This window comes from Dreissena polymorpha, chromosome 14 (assembly GCF_020536995.1).
Source record: "Dreissena polymorpha isolate Duluth1 chromosome 14, UMN_Dpol_1.0, whole genome shotgun sequence".
In the NCBI taxonomy this organism is placed as follows: domain Eukaryota; kingdom Metazoa; phylum Mollusca; class Bivalvia; order Myida; family Dreissenidae; genus Dreissena; species Dreissena polymorpha.
Window position 1 is genome coordinate 46871745 of NC_068368.1, and position 8947 is coordinate 46880691.

Consider the following 8947-nt stretch of genomic DNA (forward strand, 5'->3'; position numbering starts at 1 on the left):
TGACAGGAAGCTCGGTAGTGTGCATTAGGATAAGCTATCCAACTGAAATGCATTACAAAATTGAAGAGGTTAACATGTAATTCACTAAAGGGAATAAAATAATAGGAGTGAAAATAGTTAAGAATGCATAAAGCATAAGTGCAATGCGTGTGTGGAGGGGTCTTGCTTCCATGTAAATGCGTCACCTTTATACAATATGTGTGCCCCACTTCCGCAACCCCGACCCCCTTAAAATATGTCTATTTTTATCCCCTTTTCATCCGTCAATATTCTTACAAATATAAACACAACCAATTGTTTTTACAAACTGTTGACCATTTAATTCATAAACATGCAGAATGTGTTGATGTTAAGATCATTTTCATAAAGAACATATCACATAGAAAACAAAATATGCTGAATTTACCATTGAATATAACTTAGAACAGCACATTTAGTAACTTCAAATGTACGAAGATTTACACCCCATGATTTTTCACAAAGAGGCCAACCTGTCCCTTTTCAGCAACCATTCTCTTTTCAGTCCAACACCCCTCCCTCCAATTTCAAGTCTGGCGGCTAACCCCGCCCCCCCCCCCCACCCCCCTCTGTAAATATTTAGTCTGACTTATCCTCTAGTTAAGGTAGCAGCATATTATGCCAATTCAAGAATGCAAAAGAAGTGCCAAAGAAGCCATTTTAATTCTAATGTGGAAAGATTGTGTGCAAACAGGGTCATTCTGACCTGTCAGGTCAACTAAAAAGCATTTTAGGCACTCGAACGAAATATTTTAAATTTCAAACGCGAACTGGGAAATGCTTTATTTTCGGTTTAAAGCACTACGACGTGAAAGTGTGACATACTTTAATCATTTTTAGCTTTGATTAATATATATTTAAAGTTGTTTTGGTTTTCATTCTAAGCATTTTATTTTTCATTTTATTAAGTGATAATTTTGTTAAGTTGTTCAGTTAATAATATACTTCAAATCGACAACTGAACTGAATGCGAAGTGGCTGACGTACCTGCGCGCTCTAGACGTCGCTTGTGTCCCGAAAGTGTAATTTCAAGCTCGTCGTACAGCTGCTCATCCGGAAGTTGGAGACGCGCGACGGCGGCGAGATCCAGGCGGTCGCTCTGCAGGAAGCTCTCGAAGTAGTGCTTCAGCCCCGACCCATGCAGCCACTCGTGAAGCCGGTATTGCTTGTTCGGTTCGTAGTGGCGAGCTGTCGTACACACGCAGGAATTTTAAGTATAAGAATCAGTGACTGTGTGACGCATGAATGTCCGGACATTGTGCATTTAAGCATCTTTACTTATGTCGAAGATATGTCGAGAATTTTTGTTTTCAATACTGTTCAACATTAAGAGTTGTGTAGGTATCGAATTTGTCCAAAATGTTGAACAGTATCATCGATGTGGTTAATAAACTTACGAATTTTGATTTTTGTCATCGCGCATAAATAAGAATTGTCGAGTTCCGAAATAAATATTTTTTTTCTTTTAAAGGTCGCTTGACAATCTGAATCGGATTAGAAAAAATTGCAGATGCTATTTAAAACAACGTCCTTTCACAGGCGAATGTTCTATTAAAAATAGCAATTGGAGTTTAGGTATGGAATTTAATAAAGTGTCCATCCATATTTCTCACAGTCACGTGTGCGTCTTATTCCAAGCTATACAGACAATCAACCGTGCACCTCGTGAGTATTTACTCACGATCAAACAGATTGTACAACATTAATGTATAATACAACAAGCTTACTGGAAACATACAGCATGTTTATTGCGTACATATAGGAGGCGTTCACATTATTCGACAGGAAAGTGTTATTATGACGTGCGCCAAGAATAACATAGAGGATATGTGTTGAATTCGGTGGATTATCGATTTTAATTCATAGTGATCATAGAAAATAATAATTTCACGAGTGGCGCATCCAAGAGTGAAAATATATATTTTATATGATCACGAGTGAATTAAAATCGATATTCCACCGAATCCAACAAATTTTCCTAATATTTTGTGCTTTTTTTACAGTTTATATGCATTGTTAAAGAGAGTAACTAAAGAATTTCGCTTGGATAATGACGTAATTTCGTCAAAAAAATGACGTCATTTCACAGTAAACAGTGGAAATTATCGATAATTTTAACTGATAATTTTCAGTTTGAAACAGTGAAATAATAAGTTTTAATTCACTGATATTTTTCTATAAACCACCTGAAAGCATTAACTTAATTATAATTGCCTTTCCAAAACACAGCGTGAAATGAGTCTAGTTCTTATTGAATGATTTTGGCTTTTTATGAGTACATACTAATAACTAACACTACCCGGAGCGTCAGTAGCTGGGAGTTGGATATTTGCAACCAGAAATAAGCATAGAATCTCATTTAATATTCATGCCGTTTTCAGAATTTCGTGTCAAATTAACAGCAGATACGGGTTATTATACTTCCATGCTCGATCGACAAATACTTAAATCTATGGTTTTACCGTCCAAACAACAATGACAAGCTAGTGAACAACCACCATCTAATTCAATATAGATTTGACATATTGTCGATACTGCAAATCCTCATTTAAACGTTCACTGCTGCGAGACAAAGTGCCAATTAATAATTGATAAAAGAGCAATCTATCAACACGAAATAAATGCCTTTATTTCAATTGGCGTAAAACGGACGCAAATAACATCAAGTGGTAATCGGGTTCCTTTCACTGCATCGACTATGGGACTTCACTAATTTCCGGCGATATGAATTCATCAACCAGGAGTTTCACGCGCAGTACAAATGGATTCAATACATGAACTGACGATCTACCACTATGTGAATATTTATCATTAGAAATAGCAGTTGTTGGCAATGTGCTCTTAGACTTATCTTTTGTAACAAAAAATATATAAATAGCAACGCGTTTGTAAGCAACGTTCGGTTGAAGAGGACGCACTTAAATTAGGATACTGAATCTTCTTACAATGGAAAAAAACGAACTGCGTTTAAAACAATGCTTTTTCGAGCATATCCAAAAGAAGATTAAAGGAAAAACATAAAACAAGAGCTGTCACCATAGGATGACATATGCCCCCTATAAACGCTTTGATAGAAGTTATGAGCATTTTTCGAAACCTAAACGCAGATTTCGAAACCTAAACGCGGACCCTAAGTTCAAGGTCAAGGTCACAGGGGTCAAAATTTGTTTGTGTATTGAAAGGCCTTGTCCATATACACATGCATACCAAATATAAAGGTTATATCTCAAGGGACATAGAAGTTATGAGCATTTTTCGAAACCTAAACGCAGATTTCGAAACCTTAACGTCGACCTTTAGATCAAGGTCAAGGTCACAGGGGTAAAAAAATATGTGCGTATGGAAAGGCCTTGTCAATATACACATGCAAACCAAATATGAAGGTTATATATCAAGGGACATAGAAGTTATGAGCATTTTTCAAAAACTAAACGCAGATTTCGAAACCTAAACGCGGACCCTAAGTTCAAGGTCAAAGTCACAAGGGTAAAAAAAATGTGCGTGGGGAAAGGCCTTGTAAATATACGCATGCATACCAAATATGAAGGTTTTATCTCAAGAGACACAGAAGTTATGAGCATTTTTCGAAACCTAAACGCAGATTTTGAAATCTAAACGCGGACCCTAAGTTCAAGGTCAAGGTCACAGGGATCAAAATTTGTTTGTGTATTGAAAGGCCTTGTCCATATACAAATGCATACCAAATATGAAGGTTATATCTCAAGGGACATAGAAGTTATGAGCAATTTTTGAAACCTAAACGCAGATTTCGAAACCTAAACGCGGACCCTAAGATCAAGGTCAATGTCACAGGGGTAAAAAGATGTGTGCGTATGGAAAGGCCTTGTCAATATACACATGCATACTAAATATGAAGGTTATATCTCAAGGGACATAGAAGTTATGAGCATTTTTCGAAACCTAAACGCAGATTTCGAAACCTAAACGCGGACCCTAAGATCAAGGTCAAGGTCACAGGGGTAAAAAGATGTATGTGTATGGAAAGGCCTTGTCAATACAAATGCAAAATAGACGGACAAATAATGTGCTGTGTTTTTAATTTTCGCGACTCGAGACGACTGACGCGTGACCGTTGATTTCAGGTCAAACATGACTTTCGGAGTGGAATATAGTGGCCGTTGGCCGTTATGGTCAGGTGGCCGTTAAATTCAAGTGTAATATAGAGTGTTTTTCGTCGGGGGGATTCCAGACTGACCGTTGTCTGCAGGTGACCGGTAAATTCAGGTGGCCGTTAGGTCAGTTTCGACTGTATACACATTAATACTAAATATGAAGGCTATATCTCAAAGGACATAGAAGTTATGAGCATTTTTCGAAACATAAACGCAGATTTGAAACCTAAACGCGGACCCTAAGTTCAAGGTCAAGGTCACAGGGGTAAAAAGTGTGTGCGTATGTAAAGGCCTTGTCAATATACACATGCATAACAAATATGAAGGTTTTATCTCAAGGGACATAGAAGTTATGAGCATTTTTCGAAACCTAAACGCAGATTTCGAAACCTAAACGCGGACCCAAAGTTCAAGGTCAAGGTCAAAGGGGTTAAAATTTGTGTGCGTATAGAAAGGCCCTGTCCATATACACATGCATGCCACATATGAAATTGATATCTGAAGCGACATAGAAGTTATGAGCATTTTTCGAAACCTAAACGCAAAGTGTGACGGACAGTCCGATCACTATATGCCCTTCTTCGGGGGCATACAAATATAAATCAAAAATATTGTTTTATTTAAAATTTAAACAATAATGAATTGTCAAAGTTTCAGTGTTCAGTCTTCTCGCACATCAACGTTTACAAGTTTGAGATAGTGTTGATTTGACGAGTCAAATTGTGCAAAAATGCGCTGTTTTCTGCGTCCTCTTTCAGATTTTTAACATGGAAGCGTGATGCAGTACCAAGACACGAAGATTAATCCTCTGTTAAAAAAAGATCAACATGAATGTTTATCTACTTCTGTCCTTCATTCGTTTTACTAAAACATGCGAAATCCATCCACAGTATTCATTAATTTATACCTATTCCTTTGTTTAAGGCAAACAGGATCATCGTTTTTAGTATCATATTTGTCATTTCTATTGATGAGCCCAATCGTTTTAGAATATACATATTTAAAAAATAGCATAAAATCTGCATTTGACTTGTAAAGCAATATCAGTTTTAAACAAATAATTCATTATTATCTTATGTGCATGACAAAATTGTATTGTAGCAATAATTGACTGTGTACTGCAAAAGGCAGTCACCGATTTTAAATATCTGGTTGATGAAACAGGGGCGAAGCTGGGCATACGCAAATACGCACGTGCGTACGCTGTTTGGAAAAAAATCAAAATTAAAGTGATCGAAAAATGCAATAAAATGTGATGCCTAACCCGGGTATGCGAGAGATGTGTTTTCATATCGAAAACACTTAAAGTCTTAAAGTTGTTGTTTTTTTTTTACTTCATAGAATACGCATGAATTAGCTACAATTTTCGAGGTCACGTTTCTTTTCACGTGGTGACGTGGTGACTATCCATAACATTATTATCGACTGCGCTTTGTCGTTGTGTTCTACTATGTATCCGAATGGATTGTTAACGAAGCGGGCGGTTTTAGGAAAGGCTGCTAATTTGATGTTGCCCCGTACATAGATGTTTTCGACGGAAAATCAGACCAGCCAACATCTCGCCATTATACACGCCTCCGACTCGATGCACGCTAAGAACATGATTGCAACTGTCCTAAAAACAGCGTTTGCCTTTCACTACTCTGCCAAACGGCTTTTGTGGCTCTATGAGAACTTGGAGACTGACGCTGTGGGCACAGAAGAGATGGGTAGGAGAACAAAACTTGCAATGTCTTCTCGTTCTGCCCTGCATGCAAGTATCGACAGCAACAGCGGAGAGGTCTTTTGTACAATGAGACGGATGAAGACATGCCTCCGTAGCACAATGGGAACGGAGCGCATGTCCGGTCTTGCCCTGTTGAATATACACCGAGAGCGAGAGATCGATCTGGAAGAGGTCGTTGACGTATTTGCCAGACGAAAGGAGCGCTGCTTGGCCTTTTATTTCGTGTGTAATGTAATGCATTAAATACAAGAGACATTGCATTTATTATAATGTATACAATGTACGTGTATTATTTTTAAAAGTATTTTGCTATAGGTAGAGAATACAAGACGAGATGTAAGTGACAAGGGTTATCGAGTAAATATGATAGACATAGTTGCTATCTAAAATATGGATATTTTGCTTAATTATGTCTCTTGTATTTGTGTTTTAACAATACAAATTAAGCTTTAGTTTCTTTCATCCAAAAGTGTTATGTCCTATGTTATACCATACCATAACATGGTTTCATTTAGGCATGCATTAAATGATATACCCCGACAAAATTCTGGAATAAAAATCTTAAAGGAAAATCACACGTTTTTAAATCGAAGACAAATGTATCATTTCCGACTTTATCACGCCATTTTTTGCACTATAATATTTTCTGAAACCTCTAGCATATTCGTACGGCTTCGTAAAGATAAACAAGATGCGTTTGTGAAACACAATGTCCCCCTATATGACGTTTGACCTTGTAGGATGACCTTGACCTTGACCCTTCACCACTCAAAATGTGCAGCTCCATGAGATACACATGCATTTCAAATATAAACTTGCTAGCTTCAATATTGCAGAAGTGACATTACATGAGCAATTTTGACCCATATATTTGACCTTGAAGGATGACCTTGACCTTGACTTTTCACCACTCAAAATGTGCAGCTCCATGAGATACACATGCATGCCAAATATCAAGTTGCTATCTTCAATATTGCAAAAGTATTCATAAAATAAGCGATTTGGGCCACATATACAGTATTTGACCTCTGACCTTGAAGAATGACTTTGACCTTGACCTTTCACCACTCAAAATGTGCAGCTCCATGAGAAACACATGCATGCCAAATATCAAGTTGCTATCTTCAATATTGCAAAAGTACTCATAAAATGAGCGATTTTGGCCACATATATTTGACCTCTGACCTTGAAGGATGACCTTGACCTTGACCTTTCACCACTCAAAATGTGCAGCTCCATGAGATGCACATGCATGCCAAATATCAAGTTGCTATCTTGAATATTGAAATACTGCAAAAGTGTACATTAAATTAGCGATTTTGACCCATATATTTTACCTTTGACCTTGAAGGATGACCTTGACCTTGAGCTTTCACCACTCAAAATGTGCAGCTCCATGAGATACATATGCATGCCAAATATCAAGTTGCTATCTTCAATATTGCAAAAGTTATTGCAAATGTTAAAGTTGGCGCAAACAGACAGACAGACAGACAGACCAACCAACCAACCAACAGATAGGGCAAAAACAATATGTCCCCCACTACTATAGTGGGGGACATAAAAAAATTGCCGGACCCCCCTAGCATGCCGTTTGCGTACACTGAAAATCAGCCCAGCTTCGCCCCTGTGAAATGACGATATTACGACGAGTCATGTTGTTAATACGATTATTGGTCAATGTATAAGCCAATACTAGATCGAGTTTAATGGTCCTATTCCCCTACGAAAACAAACCCACGATTCGCTACGATTTGTCACATTTTTTTAATCGGGCAGACTCGTGACGGTAAACGATTCAGTTACGACACTGGTACGATTGAGTTACGAAGAATCGTGGGGTTCGGTTGAAGTCATGCGAAAAGGGTTTGCGACTTCACTCCATGTGTAAGAATCTACTGCGACTGTATTAGGAACGATGCAGATCGGTCATGACTAAGCTAGGACCTGACCGAACGCACCCATAAATGAGGCGCAAATATCTATTGATATTGATCAAAATCGCGAGAATCTTAAGGGGCTTGCAACTAACACGGGGTGAACTCGTGTGAGTCTTGATATAAATCGCGAAAATCGTAGCGGGCTCGCAACTCATTCGGGGTGAACTCGTGAGAGTCTTGACAAAGTCGTAGCTGATTCGTAGATAGATCACGTGATCACCGATTTCCCGATAGAGTCACGAATTACCTACGATTCCATAACGACGCCCAAGAACGCACTACGGCGCTGTTACGAGTCAACTGCGATTGGAGGTCCTGGCCAAATTTCAAACACGTTTAAAATCTGGTCACGATTTTCCGGGAGCTCACGAGTTGCATGAATCACTTACGACCGGCCCACGACTAGCTAAGAATGAGTTAGGACCTTCGCCGATTGAGCTACGAATGTCCCTGACCACAAAATATTGGAAATCGGGACAAATCGTGGGGAATCAGTCTTAGTGGAATACCCCTATACATATACATAATTATAGCGGTCGACTAACACTACATGTTTATTCGGGTGTTTACTAATGCCGCAGTCACAAACAATCCGGTCGCCGGCAGATGTGTCCGATCTCCAGGCATCGGGAAGGCTGGACACGTCGGAGCTATCCCCCGTCCGATGAGTGACACAGTTTAATACCTCAGTCAAAAATAGATACCGATCACCGTCCGGTCAGCGGACAACGTATTTTCCGCTCATTGGACTGGCGAGTTACGTCGTTTTTATTTACTTTTATTAATCTATAAACAGTATTTTATCATGTGCTAAACTGTTCACAGCTTGTAGTTGTTCCTTAGAAGCATTTGATTGGACATTTTATTCCTAGCATTAAGTGGAATTTCATGAGTAATAGCTTCTATGTAAAATTAAGATACATGTCTCTTCCACTAGTAAGTGTAAATGTAGACGGCGTCTTTTTTTAATGGCATGCACTAAGCTCATCATTATCAGTATTATTGTGTAAATCTGTTTTACTCAGCTCTGAAAAATACTCTTCCATACGTAGTCTTCCGGTAAAAAAGAACATCTAATTTAACTGTATCGTGCGATTTTATAAGCAGACTTAGGCCTAATCCTTTTCCAG